The following is a 17,605-nucleotide window of genomic DNA, read 5'->3' on the forward strand; positions in this document are numbered from 1 at the left end:
GAGTTCAGGATGAATTTGGAGTGTTTAGACAACACTTAAACCCGTTTTATCCCAAAACAAGCTTAAATCTAGAAAACAGGCTAAAACCGAGAGAAAACATTGTTTCGAAGCAGTAAACAGCTATGTTACTCTTTCTAGGGTCAAAATATGTAAAAATCCAATGCATTTGACTAATTATAAGAGTTCGGGTTGAATTTGGATTGTTTAGACACCACTTTTACCCATTTTGTCTCGAAACAAGCTAAAACCGAGAAAACATTGATTTAAAGCAGTAAACAGCTTTGCCAGTGTTTCTAGGGTCAGAATGTGTGACAATCCAATGCATTTGACTTATTGTAAGAGTTCATAATGAATTTGAAGGTCAGAATGTGTGAATTTCCAATGCATTTGACTAATTGTAAGAGTTCGGGGTGAATTTGGAGTCTTTATACAACACTTGAACCCGTTATATCCCAAAACAGGCTTAAACCTAGAAAACAGGCTAAAACCGAGAGAAAACATTGATTCGAAGCAGTAAACAGCTTTGTTACTCTTTCTAGGGTCAGAATGTGTGACTGTTCAATGCATTTGATTAATTGTAAGAGTTCGGGATGAATTTGGAGTGTTTAGACAACACTTAAACCCGTTTTATCCCAAAACAGGCTTAAATCTAGAAAACAGGCTAAAACCCAGAGAAAACATTGATTCGAAGCAGTAAACAGCTGTGTTACTCTTTCTAGGGTCAAAAAATGTTACGATCCAATGCATTTGACTAATAATAAGAGTTCGAGTTGAATTTAGAGTGTTTAGACACCACTTTTACCCATTTTGTCTCGAAACAGGCTAAAACCGAGAAAACATTGATTCAAAGCAGTAAACATTTTTGCCACTGTTTCTAGGGTCAGAATGTCTGACAATCCAATGCATTTGACTTATTGTAAGTGTTCGTAATGAATTTGGAGGTCAGAATGTGTGAATTTCCAATGCATTTGACTAATTGTAAGAGTTTGGGGTGAATTTGGAGTCTTTATACAACACTTGAACCCGTTATATCCCAAAACAGGCTTAAACCTAGAAAACAGGCTAAAACCGAGAGAAAACATTGATTTGAAGCAGTTAACAGCTATGTTACTCTTTATAGGGTCAGAATGTGTGACTGTCCAATGCATTCGACTAATTGTAAGAGTTCGGGATGAATTTGGAGTGTTTAGACAACACTTAAACCCGTTTTATCCCAAAACAAGCTAAAATCTAGAAAACAGGCTAAACCGAGAGAAAACGTTGATTCGAAGCAGTAAACAACTATGTTACTCTTTCTAGGAACAAAAACTGTAACGATCCAATGCATTTGACTAATTATAAGAGTTTGGGTTGAATTTAGAATGTTTAGACACCACTTTTACCCATTTTGTCTTGAAACAGGCTAAAACCGAGAAAACATTGATTCAAAGCAGTAAACAGCTTTGTCACTGTTTCTAGGGTAAGAATGTGTGACAATCCAATGCATTTGACTTATTGTAAGAGTTCGTAATTAATTTGGAGGTCAGAATTTTTGAATTTCCAATGCATTTGACTAAACGTAAGAGTTCAGGATGAATTGGGAGTGTTTAGACAACACTTAAACCCGTTTTATCCCAAAACAAGCTTAAATCTAGAAAACAGGCTAAAACCGAGAGAAAACATTGATTCGAAGCAGTAAACAGCTTTGTTACTCTTTCTAGGGTCAGAATGTGTGACTGTTCAATGCATTTGATTAATTGTAAGAGTTCGGGATGAATTTGGAGTGTTTAGACAACACTTAAACCCGTTTTATCCCAAAACAGGCTTAAATCTAGAAAACAGGCTAAAACCCAGAGAAAACATTGATTCGAAGCAGTAAACAGCTGTGTTACTCTTTCTAGGGTCAAAAAATGTTACGATCCAATGCATTTGACTAATAATAAGAGTTCGAGTTGAATTTAGAGTGTTTAGACGCCACTTTTACCCATTTTGTCTCGAAACAGGCTAAAACCGAGAAAACATTGATTCAAAGCAGTAAACATTTTTGCCACTGTTTCTAGGGTCAGAATGTCTGACAATCCAATGCATTTGACTTATTGTAAGTGTTCGTAATGAATTTGGAGGTCAGAATGTGTGAATTTCCAATGCATTTGACTAATTGTAAGAGTTTGGGGTGAATTTGGAGTCTTTATACAACACTTGAACCCGTTATATCCCAAAACAGGCTTAAACCTAGAAAACAGGCTAAAACCGAGAGAAAACATTGATTTGAAGCAGTTAACAGCTATGTTACTCTTTATAGGGTCAGAATGTGTGACTGTCCAATGCATTCGACTAATTGTAAGAGTTCGGGATGAATTTGGAGTGTTTAGACAACACTTAAACCCGTTTTATCCCAAAACAAGCTTAAATCTAGAAATCAGGCTAAAACCGAGTGAAAACGTTGATTCGAAGCAGTAAACAACTATGTTACTCTTTCTAGGAACAAAAACTGTAACGATCCAATGCATTTGACTAATTATAAGAGTTTGGGTTGAATTTAGAATGTTTAGACACCACTTTTACCCATTTTCTCTTGAAACAGGCTAAAACCGAGAAAACATTGATTCAAAGCAGTAAACAGCTTTGTCACTGTTTCTAGGGTCAGAATGTGTGACAATCCAATGCATTTGACTTATTGTAAGAGTTCGTAATTAATTTGGAGGTCAGAATTTTTGAATTTCCAATGCATTTGACTAAACGTAAGAGTTCAGGATGAATTTGGAGTGTTTAGACAACACTTAAACCCGTTTTATCCCAAAACAAGCTTAAATCTAGAAAACAGGCTAAAACCGAGAGAAAACATTGTTTCGAAGCAGTAAACAGCTATGTTACTCTTTCTAGGGTAAAAATATGTAAAAATCCAATGCATTTGACTAATTATAAGAGTTCGGGTTGAATTTGGATTGTTTAGACACCACTTTTACCCATTTTGTCTCGAAACAAGCTAAAACCGAGAAAACATTGATTCAAAGCAGTAAACATTTTTGCCACTGTTTCTAGGGTCAGAATGTCTGACAATCCAATGCATTTGACTTATTGTAAGTGTTCGTAATGAATTTGGAGGTCAGAATGTGTGAATTTCCAATGCATTTGACTAATTGTAAGAGTTTGGGGTGAATTTGGAGTCTTTATACAACACTTGAACCCGTTATATCCCAAAACAGGCTTAAACCTAGAAAACAGGCTAAAACCGAGAGAAAACATTGATTTGAAGCAGTTAACAGCTATGTTACTCTTTATAGGGTCAGAATGTGTGACTGTCCAATGCATTCGACTAATTGTAAGAGTTCGGGATGAATTTGGAGTGTTTAGACAACACTTAAACCCGTTTTATCCCAAAACAAGCTTAAATCTAGAAAACAGGCTAAAACCGAGAGAAAACATTGATTCGAAGCAGTAAACAGCTATGTTACTCTTTCTAGGGTCAGAATGTGTGACTGTCCAATGCATTTGACTAATTGTAAGAGTTCGGGATGAATTTGGAGTGTTTAGACACCACTTTTACACATTTTGTCTAGAAAAAGGCTAAAACCGAGAAAACATTGATTCAAAGCAGTAAACAGCTTTGTCACCGTTTCTAGTGTCAAAATGTGTGACAATCCAATGCATTTGATTTATTGTAAGAGTTCGTAATTAATTTGGAGGTCAGAATTTGTGAATTTCCAATGCATTTGACTAATTGTAAGAGTTTGGGATGAATTTGGAGTCTTTTTACAACACATAAACCCGTTTTATCCCAAAACAGGCTTAACCCTAGAAACCAGACTAAAACCGAGAGAAAACATTGATTCGAAGCAGGAAACAGCTATATTACTCATTCTAGGGTCAAAATGTGTGACTGACTAATGCATCTGACTAATTGTAAGAGTTCGGGATGAATTTGGAGTGTCTACACAACACTTAAACCTATTTTATCCTAAAACAGGCTTAAATCTAGAAAACAGGCTAAAACCCAGAGAAAACATTGATTCGAAGCAGAAAACAGCTATGTTACTCTTTCTAGAGTCAAAATATATATCAATCCAATGCATATGACTAATTATAAGAGTTCGGGTTGAATTTGGATTGTTTAGACACCACTTTTACCTATTTTGTCCCGAAACAGGCTAAAACTAAGAAAACATTAATTCGAAGCAGTAAGTAGCTTTGTTACTGTTTCTAGGGTCAGAAAATGGGGCAATCCAATGCATTTGACTTATTGTAAGAGTTCAGGATGTATTTGGAGTATTTAGACAACACTTAAACCCATTTCATCCCAAAGCAGGCTTAAACCTAGAAAACAGGCTAAAACCGAGAGAAAGCATTGATTCGAAGCAGTAAACAGCGATGTTACTCTTTCTAGGGTCAGAATGTGTGACTGTCCAATGAATTTGATGAATTGTAAGAGTTCGGGATGAATTTAGAGTGTTTAGACAACACATAAACATATTTTATCCCACAAGAGGCTTAAATCTAGAAAACAGCCTAAAACCCAGAGAAAACATTGATTCGAAGCAGTAAACAGCTGTGTTACTCTTTCTAGGGTCAAAAACTGTAACGATCCAATGCATTTGACTAATTATAAGAGTTCGAGATGAATTTGGAGTCTTTATACAACACTTAAACCCGTTTTATCCCAAAACAGGCTTAAACCTAGAAAACAGGCAAAACCGAGAGAAAACATTGATTCGAAGCATTAAACAGCTATGTTACTCTTTCCAGGGTCAAAATATGTAATAATCCATTGCATATGACTAATTATAAGAGTTCAGGTTGAATTTGGATTGTTTAGACAACACATAAACCCGTTTTATCCCCAAACAGGCTTAAATCTAGAAAAAGGCTAAAACCGAGAGAAAACATTGATTCGAAGCAGTAAACAGTTGTGTTACTCTTTCTAGGCTCAAAAACTGTAACGATCCAATGCATTTGACTAATTATAAGAGTTCGAGTTGAATTTAGAGTGTTTCGACACCACTTTTACCCATTTTGTCTCGAAACAGGCTAAAACCCAGAAAACATTGATTCAAAGCAGTAAACAGCTTTGTCACTGTTTCTAGGGTCAGAATGTGTGACAATCCAATGCCTTTGACTTATTGTAAGAGTTCGTAATGAATTTGGAGGTCAGAATGTGTGAATTTCCAATGCATTTGACTAATTGTAAGAAATCGAGATGAATTTGGAATGTTTAGACAACACTTAAACCCGTTTTATCCCGAAACAGGCTTAAATCTAGAAAATAGGCTAAAACCGAGAGAAAACATTGATTAGAAGCAGTAAACAGCTGTGTTGCTCTTTCTAGGGTCAAAAACTGTAATGATCCAATTGATTTGACTAATTATAAGAGTTCGAGTTGAATTTAGAGTGTTTAGACACCACTTTTACCCATTTTGTCTCGAAACAGGTTAAAACCAAGAAAACATTGATTCGAAGCAGTAAACAGCTTTGTTACTGTTTCTAGGGTCATAATGTGTGACAATCCAATGAATTTGACTTATTAGAAGAGTTTGGAATGAATTTGGAGGTCAGAATGTGTGAATTTCCAATGCATTTGACTAATTGTAAGAGTTCGGGATGAATTTGGAGTTTTTAGACAACACATAAACCCGTTTTATCCCAAAACAGGCTTAAATCTACAAAAAGGCTAAAACCGAGAGAAAACATTGATTCGAAGCAGTAAACAGTTGTGTTACTCTTTCTAGGGTCAAAAACTGTAACGATCCAATGCATTTGACTAATTATAAGAGTTCGAGTTGAATTTAGAGTGTTTAGACACCACTTTTACCCATTTTGTCTCGAAACAGGCTAAAACCAAGAAAACATTGATTCGAAGCAGTAAACAGCTTTGTTACTGTTTCTAGGGTCATAATGTGTGACAATCCAATGAATTTGACTTATTGGAAGAGTTTGGAATGAATTTGGAGGTCAGAATGTGTGAATTTCCAATGCATTTGACTAATTGTAAGAGTTCAGGATGAATTTGGAGTTTTTAGACAACACTTAAACCCGTTTTATCCCAAAACAGGCTTAAATCTAGAAAACAGGCTAAAACCGAGAGAAAATATTGATTCGAAGCAGTAAACAGTTGTGTTACTCTTTCTAGGGTCAAAAACTGTAACGATCCAATGCATTTGACTAATTGTAAGAGTTCGAGTTGAATTTAGAGTGTTTAGACACCACTTTTACCCATTTTGTCTCGAAACAGGCTAAAACCGAGAAAACATTGATTCAAAGCAGTAAACAGCTTTGTCACTGTTTCTAGGGTCAGAATGTGTGACAATCCAATGCCTTTGACTTATTGTAAGAGTTCGTAATGAATTTGGAGGTCAGAATGTGTGAATTTCCAATGCATTTGACTAATTGTAAGAAATCGAGATGAATTTGGAATGTTTAGACAACACTTTAACCCATTTTATCCCAAAACAGGCTTAAATCTAGAAATAGGCTAAAACCGAGAGAAAACATTGATTCGAAGCAGTAAACAGCTGTGTTGCTCTTTCTAGGGTCAAAAACTGTAACGACCCAATGCATTTGACTAATTATAAGAGTTCGAGTTGAATTTAGAGTGTTTAGACACCACTTTTAACCATTTTGTCTCGAAACAGGCTAAAACCAAGAAAACATTGATTCAAAGCAGCAAACAGCTTTGTTACTGTTTCTAGGGTCATAATGTGTGACAATCCAATGAATTTGAATTATTGTAAGAGTTTGGAATGAATTTGGAGGTCAGAATGTGTGAATTTCCAATGCATTTGACTAATTGTAAGAGTTCGGGATGAATTTGGAGTTCTTAGACAACACATAAACCCGTTTTATCCCCAAACAGGCTTAAATCTAGAAAAAGGCTAAAACCGAGAGAAAAAATTGATTCGAAGCAGTAAACAGTTGTGTTACTCTTTCTATGGTCAAAAACTGTAACGATCCAATGCATTTGACTAATTATAAGAGTTCGAGTTGAATTTAGAGTATTTAGACACTATTTTTACCCATTTTGTCTCGAAACAGGCTAAAACCCAGAAAACATTGATTCAAAGCAGTAAACAGCTTTGTCACTGTTTCTAGGGTCAGAATGTGTGACAATCCAATGCCTTTGACTTATTGTAAGAGTTCGTAATGAATTTGGAGGTCAGAATGTGTAAATTTCCAATGCATTTGACTAATTGTAAGAAATCGAGATGAATTTGGAATGTTTAGACAACACTTAAACCCGTTTTATCCCGAAACAGGCTTAAATCTAGAAAATAGGCTAAAACCGAGAGAAAACATTGATTAGAAGCAGTAAACAGCTGTGTTGCTCTTTCTAGGGTCAAAAACTGTAACGATCCAATGCATTTGACTAATTATAAGAGTTCGAGTTGAATTTAGAAGGTTTAGACACCACTTTTACCCATTTTGTCTCGAAACAGGCTAAAACCAAGAAAACATTGATTCGAAGCAGTAAACAGCTTTGTTACTGTTTCTAGGGTCATAATGTGTGACAATCCAATGAATTTGACTTATTAGAAGAGTTTGGAATGAATTTGGAGGTCAGAATGTGTGAATTTCCAATGCATTTGACTAATTGTAAGAGTTCGGGATGAATTTGGAGTTTTTAGACAACACATAAACCCGTTTTATCCCAAAACAGGCTTAAATCTACAAAAAAGGCTAAAACCGAGAGAAAACATTGATTCGAAGGAGTAAACAGTTGTGTTACTCTTTCTAGGGTCAAAAACTGTAACGATCCGATGCATTTGACTAATTATAAGAGTTCGAGTTGAATTTAGAGTGTTTAGACACCACTTTTACCCATTTTGTCTCGAAACAGGCTAAAACCCAGAAAACATTGATTCAAAGCAGTAAACAGCTTTGTCACTGTTTCTAGAGTCAGAATGTGTGACAATCCAATGCCTTTGACTTATTGTAAGAGTTCGTAATGAATTTGGAGGTCAGAATGTGTGAATTTCCAATGCATTTGACTAATTGTAAGAAATCGAGATGAATTTGGAATGTTTAGACAACACTTAAACCCGTTTTATCCCGAAACAGGCTTAAATGTAGAAAATAGGCTAAAACCGAGAGAAAATATTGATTAGAAGCAGTAAACAGCTGTGTTGCTCTTTCTAGGGTCAAAAACTGTAACGATCCAATGCATTTGACTAATTATAAGAGTTCGAGTTGAATTTAGAGTGTTTAGACACCACTTTTACCCATTTTGTCTCGAAACAGGCTAAAACCAAGAAAACATTGATTCGAAGCAGTAAACAGCTTTGTTACTGTTTCTAGGGTCATAATGTGTGACAATCCAATGAGTTTGACTTATTGGAAGAGTTTGGAATGAATTTGGAGGTCAGAATATGTGAATTTCCAATGCATTTGACTAATTGTAAGAGTTCGGGATGAATTTGGAGTTTTTAGACAACACATAAACCCGTTTTATCCCAAAACAGGCTTAAATCTAGAAAAAGGCTAAAACCGAGAGAAAACATTGATTCGAAGCAGTAAACAGTTGTGTTACTCTTTCTAGGGTCAAAAACTGTAACGATCCAATGCATTTGACTAATTATAAGAGTTCAAGTTGAATTTAGAGTGTTTAGACACCACTTTTACACATTTTGTCTCGAAACAAGCTAAAACCAAGAAAACATTGTTTCAAAGCAGTAAACAGCTTTGTTACTGTTTCTAGGGTCATAATGTGTGACAATCCAATGAATTTGACTTATTGTAAGAGTTTGGAATGAATTTGGAGGTCAGAATGTGTGATTGTCCAATGCATTTGACTAATTGTAAGAGTTCGGGATAAATTTGGAGTTTTTAGACAACACATAAACCCATTTTATCCCATAACAGGCTTAAATCAGGAAAACAGGCTAAAACCGAGAGAAACCATTGATTTGAAGCAGTAAACAGCTATGTTACTCTTTCTAGGGTCAAAAACTGTAACGATCCAATGCATTTGACTTATTATAAGAGTTTGGGTTGAATTTAGAATGTTTAGACACCACTTTTACCCATTTCGTCTCGAAACAGGCTAAAACCGAGAAAAACATTGATTCGAAGCAGTAAACAGTTATGTTACTCTTTCTAGGGTCAGAATGTGTCAGAATGCATTTGACAATACAATGTGTGACAATACAATGCATTTGACTAACTGTAAGAGTTTGGGATGAATTTGGAGTGTTTAGACAATACTTAAACCCGTTTTATCCCAAAACAGGCTTAAACAGAGAAAACATGCTAAAACCGAGAAAAAATGTTGATTCGAAGCAGTAAAAAGCTATGTTACTCTTCCTAGGGTCAAAATATGTAACAATCCAATACATTTGACTAATTATAAGAGTTTGGGTTGAATTTGGAGTGTTTAGAAACAACTTTTACCCATTTCGTCCCAAAACAGGCTAAAACCGAGAAAACATTGACTTAAAGCAATAAACAGCTTTGTTACTGTTTCTAGGGTCAGAATGTGTGAGTATCCAATGAATTTGACTAATTGTAAGAGTTCGGGATGAATTTGGAGTGTTTAGACAACACTTAAACCCGTTTTATCCCAAAACAGGCTTAAACAGAGAAATAAGGCTAAAACCGAGAGAAAACATTGATTCGAAGCAGTAAACAGCTGTGTTACTCTTTCTAGGGTCAAAATATGTAATAATCCAATGCATTTGACTAATTACAAGAGCTTGGGTTGAATATGTATTGTTTACACAACACTTTTACCCCTTTTGTCCCGAAACAGGCTAAAACCGAGAAAACATTGATGCGAAGCAGTAAGCAGATTTGTTACTGTTTATAGGGTCAGAATGTGTGACAATCCATTGCATTTGACTAACTGTAAGAGTTTGGGATGAATTTGGAGTTTTTAGACAACACTTAAACCCGTTTTATCCCAAAACAGACTTAAACAGATAAAACAGGCTAAAACCAAGAGAAAACAGGCTAAAACCAAGAGAAAATGTTGATTCGAAGCAGTAAAAAGCTGTGTTACTCTTTCTAGGGTCAAAATATGTAACAATCCAATACATTTGACTAATTATAAGAGTTCGGGTTGAATTTGGAGTGTTTAGACACCACTTTTACCCATTTGGTCCGGAAATAGGCTAAAACCGAGAAAACATTGACTCGAAGCAATAAACAGCTTTGTTACTGTTTCTAGGGTCAGAATGTGTGACAATCCAATGCATTTGACTTATTGTAAGAGTTCAGGATGAATTTGGAGTCTTTTGACAACACTTAAACCCGTTTTATCCCAAAACAGACTTAAACAGAGAAAACAGGCTAAAACTAAGAGAAAACGTTGATTCGAAGCAGTAAAAAGCTATGTTACTCTTTCTAGGGTCAAAATATGTAACAATCCAATACATTTGATTAATTATAAGAGTTCGATTTGAATTTGGAGTGTTTAGACACCACTTTTACCCATTTGGTCCCGAGAAAGCATTGACTCGAAGCAATAAACAGCTTGGTTACTGTTTATAGGGTCAGAATGTGTGACAATCCATTGCATTTGACTAACTGTAAAAGTTCGGGATGAAGTTGGAGTGTTTAGACAACACTTAAACCCGTTTAACCCAAAACAGGCTTAAACAGAGAAAAAAGGCTAAACCGGAGAGAAAACATTGACTGAAAGCAGTAAACACCTATGTTACTCTTTCTAGGGTCAAAATATGTAACAATCCAATGCATTTGACTAATTATAAGAGTTTGGGTTGAATTTGGAGTGTTTAGACACCACTTTTACCCATTTTGTCCTGAAAAAGGCTAAAACTGAGAAAACATTGATACGAAGCAGTAAACAGCTTTGTTATTGTTTCTAGGGTCAGAATGTGTGACAATACAATGCATTTGACTAACTGTACGAGTTTGGGATGAATTTGGAGTGTTTAGACAACACTTAAACCCGTTTTATCCCAAAATAGGCTTAAATAGAGCAAAAAGGCTAAACCAGAGAGAAAACATTGACTGAAAGCAGTAAACAGCTATGTTACTCTTTCTAGGCTCAAAATATGTAACAATCCAATGCATTTGACTAATTATAAGAGTTCGGGTTGAATTTGGAGTGTTTAGACACCACTTTTACCCATTTTGTCCTGAAAAAGGCTAAAACTGAGAAAACATTGATACGAAGCAGTAAACAGCTTTGTTATTGTTTCTAGGGTCATAATGTGCGACAATACAATGCATTTGACTAACTGTAAGAGTTTGGGATGAATTTGGAGTGTTTAGACAACACTTAAACCCGTTTTATCCCGAAACAGACTTAAACAGAAAAAACAGGCTAAAACCAAGAGAAAACATTGACTCGAAGCAGTAAAAAGCTATGTTACTCTTTCTAGGGTCAAAATATGTAACAATCCAATATATTTGACTAATTATAAGAGTTCTGGTTGAATTTGGAGTGTTTAGGCACCACTTTTACCCATTTGGTCCCGAAAAAGGCTAAAACCGAGAAAACACTGACTTGAAGCAATAAACAGTTTTGTTACTGTTTCTAGGGTCAGAATGCGTGACAATACAATGCATTTGACTAACTGTAAGAGTTTGGGATAAATTTGGAGTGTTTAGACAACACTTAAACCCGTTTAATCCCAAAATAGGCTTAAACAGAGAAAACAGGCTAAAACCGAGAGAAAACATTGATTCGAAGCAGTAAAAAGCTATGTTACTCTTCCTAGGGTCAAAATATATAACAATCCAATACATTGACTAATTATAAGAGTTCGGGTTGAATTTGGAGTATTTAGAAACAACTTTTACCCATTTTGTCCCGAAACAGGCTAAAACCGAGAAAACATTGACTTGAAGCAATAAACAGCTTTGTTACTGTTTCTAGGGTCAGAATGTGTGAGTATACAATGAATTTGACTAATTGTAAGAGTTCGGGATGAATTTGGAGTGTTTAGACAACACTTAAACCTGTTTTATCCCAAAACAGGCTTAAACAGAGAAATAAGGCTAAAACCGAGAGAAAACATTGACTCGAAGCAGTAAACAGCTATGTTACTCTTTCTAGGGTCAAAATATGTAACAATCCAATGCATTTGACTAATTATAAGAGTTTGGGTTGAATTTGTATTGTTTAGACACCACTTTTACCCCTTTTGTCCCGAAACAGGCTAAAACCGAGAAAACATTGATGCAAAGCAGTAAGCAGCTTTGTTACTGTTTATAGGGTCAGAATTTGTGACAATCCATAGCATTTGACTAACTATAAGAGGTTGGGATGAATTTGGAGTGTTTAGACAACACGTAAACCCGTTTAATCCCAAAACAGGCTTAAACAGAGAAAACAGGCTAAAACCAAGAGAAAACGTTGATTCGAAGCAGTAAAAAGCTATGTTACTCTTTTTAAGGGTCAAAATATGTAACAATCCAATACATTTTCTTAATTATAAGAGTTCGGGTTGAATTTGGAGTGTTTAGACACCACTTTTACCCATTTGGTCCCGAAAAAGGCTAAAACCGAGAAAACATTGACTCGAAGCAGTAAGAAGCTTTGTTACTGTTTATAGGGTCAGAATGTGTAACAATCCATTGCATTTGACTAACTGTAAGAGTTTGGGATGAATTTGGAGTGTTTAGACAACACTGAAACCCGTTTTATCCTAAAACAGACTTAAACAGAGAAAACCGGCAAAAACCAAGAGAAAAAGTTGATTCGAAGCAGTAAAAAGCTATGTTACTCTTTCTAGGGTCAAAATTTGTAACAATCCAATACATTTGACTAATTATAAGAGTTCGATTTGAATTTGGACTGTTTAGACACCACTTTTACCCATTTGGTCCCGAAAAAGGCTAAAACCGAGAAAACATTGACTCGAAGCAATAAACAGCTTGGTTACTGTTTATAGGGTCAGAATGTGTGACAATCCATTGCATTTGACTAACTGCAAAAGTTCAGGATGAAGTTGGAGTGTTTAGACAATACTTAAACCCGTTTTATCCCAAAACAGGCTTAAATAGAGAAAAAAGGCTAAACCGGAGAGAAAACATTGACTGAAAGCAGTAAACAGCTATGTTACTCTTTCTAGGGTCAAAATATGTAAAAATCCAATGCATTTGACTAATTATAAGAGTTTGGGTTTAATTTGGAGTGTTTAAACACCACTTTTACCCATTTTGTCCTGAAAAAGGCTAAAACTGAGAAAACATTGATACGAAGCAGTAAACAGCTTTGTTATTGTTTCTAGGGTCATAATGTGGGACAATACAATGCATTTGACTAACTTTAAGAGTTTGGGATGAATTTGGAGTGTTTAGACAACACTTAAACCCGTTTTATCCCAAAACAGGCTTAAACAGAGAAAACAGGCTAAAACCGAGAGAAAACGTTGATTTGAAGCAGTAAAAAGTTATGTTACTCTTTCTAGGGTCAAAATATATAACAATCCAATACATTTGACTAATTATAAGAGTTCGGGTTGAATTTGGAGTGTTTAGACACCACTTTTACCCATTTTGTCCCGAAACAGGCTAAAACCGAGAAAACACTGACTTGAAGCAATAAACAGTTTTGTTACTGTTTCTAGGGTCAGAATGCATGACAATATAATGCATTTGACTAACTGTAAGAGTTTGGGATGAATTTGGAGTGTTTAGACAACACTTAAACCCGTTTAATCCCAAAACAGGCTTAAACAGAGAAAACAGGCTAAAACCGAGAGAAAACATTGATTCGAAGCAGTAAAAAGCTATGTTACTCTTCCTAGGGTCAAAATATATAACAATCCAATACATTTGACTAATTATAAGAGTTCGGGTTGAATTTGGAGTGTTTAGAAACAACTTTTACCCATTTTGTCCCGAAACAGGCTAAAACCGAGAAAACATTGACTTGAAGCAATAAACAGCTTTGTTACTGTTTCTAGGGTCAGAATGTGTGAGTATCCAATGAATTTGACTAATTGTAAGAGTTCGGGATGAATTTGGAGTGTTTAGACAACACTTAAACCCATTTTATCCCAAAATAGGCTTAAACAGAGAAATAAGGCTAAAACCGAGAGAAAACATTGATTCGAAGCAGTAAACAGCTATGTTACTCTTTCTAGGGTCAAAATATGTAACAATCCAATGCATTTGACTAATTATAAGAGTTCGGGTGGAATTTGTATTGTTTAGACACCACTTTTACCCCTTTTGTCCCGAAACAGGCTAAAACCGAGAAAACATTGATGCGAAGCAGTAAGCAGCTTTGTTACTGTTTATAGGGTCAGAATGTGTGACAATCCATTGCATTTGACTAACTATAAGAGTTTGGGATGAATTTGGAGTGTTTAGACAACACTTAAACCCGTTTTATCCCGAAACAGACTTAAACAGAGAAAACAGGCTAAAACCAAGAGAAAACATTGACTCGAAGCAGTAAAAAGCTATGTTACTCTTTCTAGGGTCAAAATATGTAACAATCCAATATATTTGACTAATTATAAGAGTTCTGGTTGAATTTGGAGTGTTTAGGCACCACTTTTACCTATTTGGTCCCAAAATAGGCTAAAACCGAGAAAACATTGACTCGAAGCAATAAATAGCTTTGTTACTGTTTCATGGGTCAGAATGTGTGAGTATCCAATGAATTTGACTAATTTTAAGAGTTTGGGATGAATTTGGAGTGTTTAGACAACCCTTAACCCGTTTTATCCCAAAACAGACTTAAACAGAGAAATAAGGCCAAAACCGAGAGAAAACATTGATTTGAAGCAGTAAACAGCTATGTTACTCTTTCTAGGGTCAAAATATGTGACAATCTAATGCATTTGACTAATTATAAGAGTTCGGGTTGAATTTGGAGTGTTTACAGACAACTTTTACCCATTTTGTCCCGAAAAAAGCTAAAACCAAGAAAACATTGATTCAAATCCTGTTACTGTTATTGATTCAAATCCTGTTTTCAAGGTTACACGGTCACCATGCTCTAAGTCATTTATTCCACTTGGATCCACTGTCTTCTCCTGCCCAAAGATTGATGAAATGGTGGAACAGAACATTGAAAAACGAAGTGATCGTAAAGGCATATATGCTCAAGGTCTGATTTAATCATTAGAACAGATATGAGAACGAGAGTATATATAAAATTAGAACGAAAGCTTTAAAAAAAAAAATTATAACAAATCCTTCAAAATAACACCTCTTAAGGTGTGATTTGTTCAATTGGATTCCTTATGTAAAGATGTATCTAAACTCTCCTAAAATCTCCTAAAATCCATGTTATGGTTTTTTAGAAAAATTAAAGTTATGTTTTGAATAACAGTAGATTTGATATGATTTTTACAAATTGTTTATTGAATAACAAGAGATTGTGTGTGATTTCAAATGATTTAATAAATATTCCAGATTCAATAACATTGGATTTGGCAAGTGATTCAAAAATCACAACTTGAATAACATGTGATTTTAAAACATATCCAAAATTCTCCAAAATCCATCTTTCAATACACCCCCTTAATCTTATTGTTTTTTTTTTGCGCAAAATCTAATATAGTAAGTAGGAGAATATCTTACTTGTGTAGTTGTGTGCAACAGGGCACTCATGCTAAAAAAAACCAGACAAACTTTACTGGGATAACCTACAACTGATCTAGAGACTATATAGCACAATGGTTTAACATAATTCGTCAAGTAAGCCTTTTATGAATATCAATACCAAGGAAGACAGATACAACTTGTAAAAATCCCACAAAAATGAGCAAAAAAATCTGCCTAAAATGAGCAAAATCCCACACGAGGGTTTATCTTGTCGAGAGATTCAGATACGGAACCCTAAAAAAGCTCGAATCAAAACTTGACCCGCAAAAAGAGCAATGAAGGGATTAAAGGTTCGACGTGCGTTCGATGAAACGAAGAATCGAGAGAAACGATCTTTTTGAAAGAGAAAGGGCACAGAGCTAGATTTCTCTGGGACTCGGATTGGGGATGACGTCGGAAACGCCGAACGGTCGTTCTAAAGACGTAACGATGCGTTTTGGTATTAAGATCTATAATAGGCCCACTAAGAATAGTAATTCGGCCCATGTAGCCTAATATGTCTTATGTTATTTTATTTTTTTCTGTCCAACAAAAAGTTTATGTCTATGTTGCTTTTTAATTACCAGTCTTATTATTCTTCTTACATAAACATAGTGATGTTAAGCCTGCGGGCCTAAACGGCTTTAGTGTATTATTTAGACCCGAACCCATCTAAAAACCAAAGAATGTTAAATGGGTATACCCTTTTAAAGCCCGTTTATAAACGGGTCGTAATTAATTTAAACTGGACAACCCGTTTATTTTTTCTGAACTTTTTTAAGTAAAACGACGACGTTTGGTCAGATTCACTTTTTCTGAACTCGAACGACGTCACGTTCCGTTCCGAGGTCATCTCCAGCGTCACGTTCCAAGATCATATTCAGCATCTCCACCGTCACGTTTCGAGATCATCTCAACGCTAGCAATTTGATTTCAATCTGATTTCAATCCCCAAATTGGTAGCAATTTGATTTCGGTATTTGGTTTTGGTTTTGTCACTATTATATCCAACAGATATTGTGTTTTGTGTGTGTGTTTGCAGGTTTTTCCAGAACATTGGGAATGAATGAGGAAGAAACAAGAATTGAGGAACAGTTAAGATAATAAGATATAATTGGAATAGTTTTTAAACTGATTTGTTCGACAAAAATTTATGTTTTTGGGTTTTGATAAAAAAAACAAATATAACTTAAATGGGCCGACGGGTCCATATATATTTAAACGGGTTTAGATAAACGGGCTTTAAATTTAAAAGGTTTAAGTGGGCAATTAGTTAAACAGGCAGGGTTTAAATGGATAGGGTCTAAATGGGTCCGGACTACCCGTTTTAACATCACTAATTTTGTCAATTGAAACGGCACGAGTTCTATACTTGATGGGATCCTTGAAACAGCACATTGTTAACATAGTTGAATTACGAAAACACCCTTTCGTCCAGATAAAATCTTTGTGATGATGGTCATCGAAATGGGGCTTTTCACTACTAAACCCTTTTTGTACTTGTTATATGAACCGATAGAAAATAATAAGGTGAACCGATTGAAATAATAATAATAAACCGATTAAAATCCACTTACTGTTTTATTAAGTACTGGTTTATTCAAACCGATAAGAGTATGTATTTTCTGGCATGAATCCGATCCAGTTTTCACCGATTTACTTGCTCTTTAAGATTCATGGTTAATAACTAGGCCTATATATATGGTCACATTTCTTCGGCATCTATATTAATTTAGCAAAATTATTGATTACTGTTTGAAGAATTCCATAAAACTGTATACATCATCTTTATTTCGGTTAATAAAAAATATTCAATATTATTTTAAAAAACAGAAAGAAGATAAGTCATTTTTTTTTGTCTAAAAGATAATTCATCTTTTCTATAATGCATATTGTGTGATGCAAAATTAATTTTATCACTTTCTAGTTTCTATTTTTGATATACATAAATTAAATACAACATTAAGTTTGGAGCCTGTATATTATTTTTTATCAACTAATCCTAAGATGATGAATGGAAAATTCGTGTTTTTTTCTAGACAAAAACCAATATTGTAGTTTACTTTTATGACCATCATCCAACATTTTTGTCGTCTTCGTGCTCATCTTCTTTTAAAAGTGGCAGTTT

Source organism: Camelina sativa, chromosome 19, assembly GCF_030686135.1.
Source record: "Camelina sativa cultivar CO46 ecotype springtype chromosome 19, ASM3068613v1".
Lineage (NCBI taxonomy): Eukaryota > Viridiplantae > Streptophyta > Magnoliopsida > Brassicales > Brassicaceae > Camelina > Camelina sativa.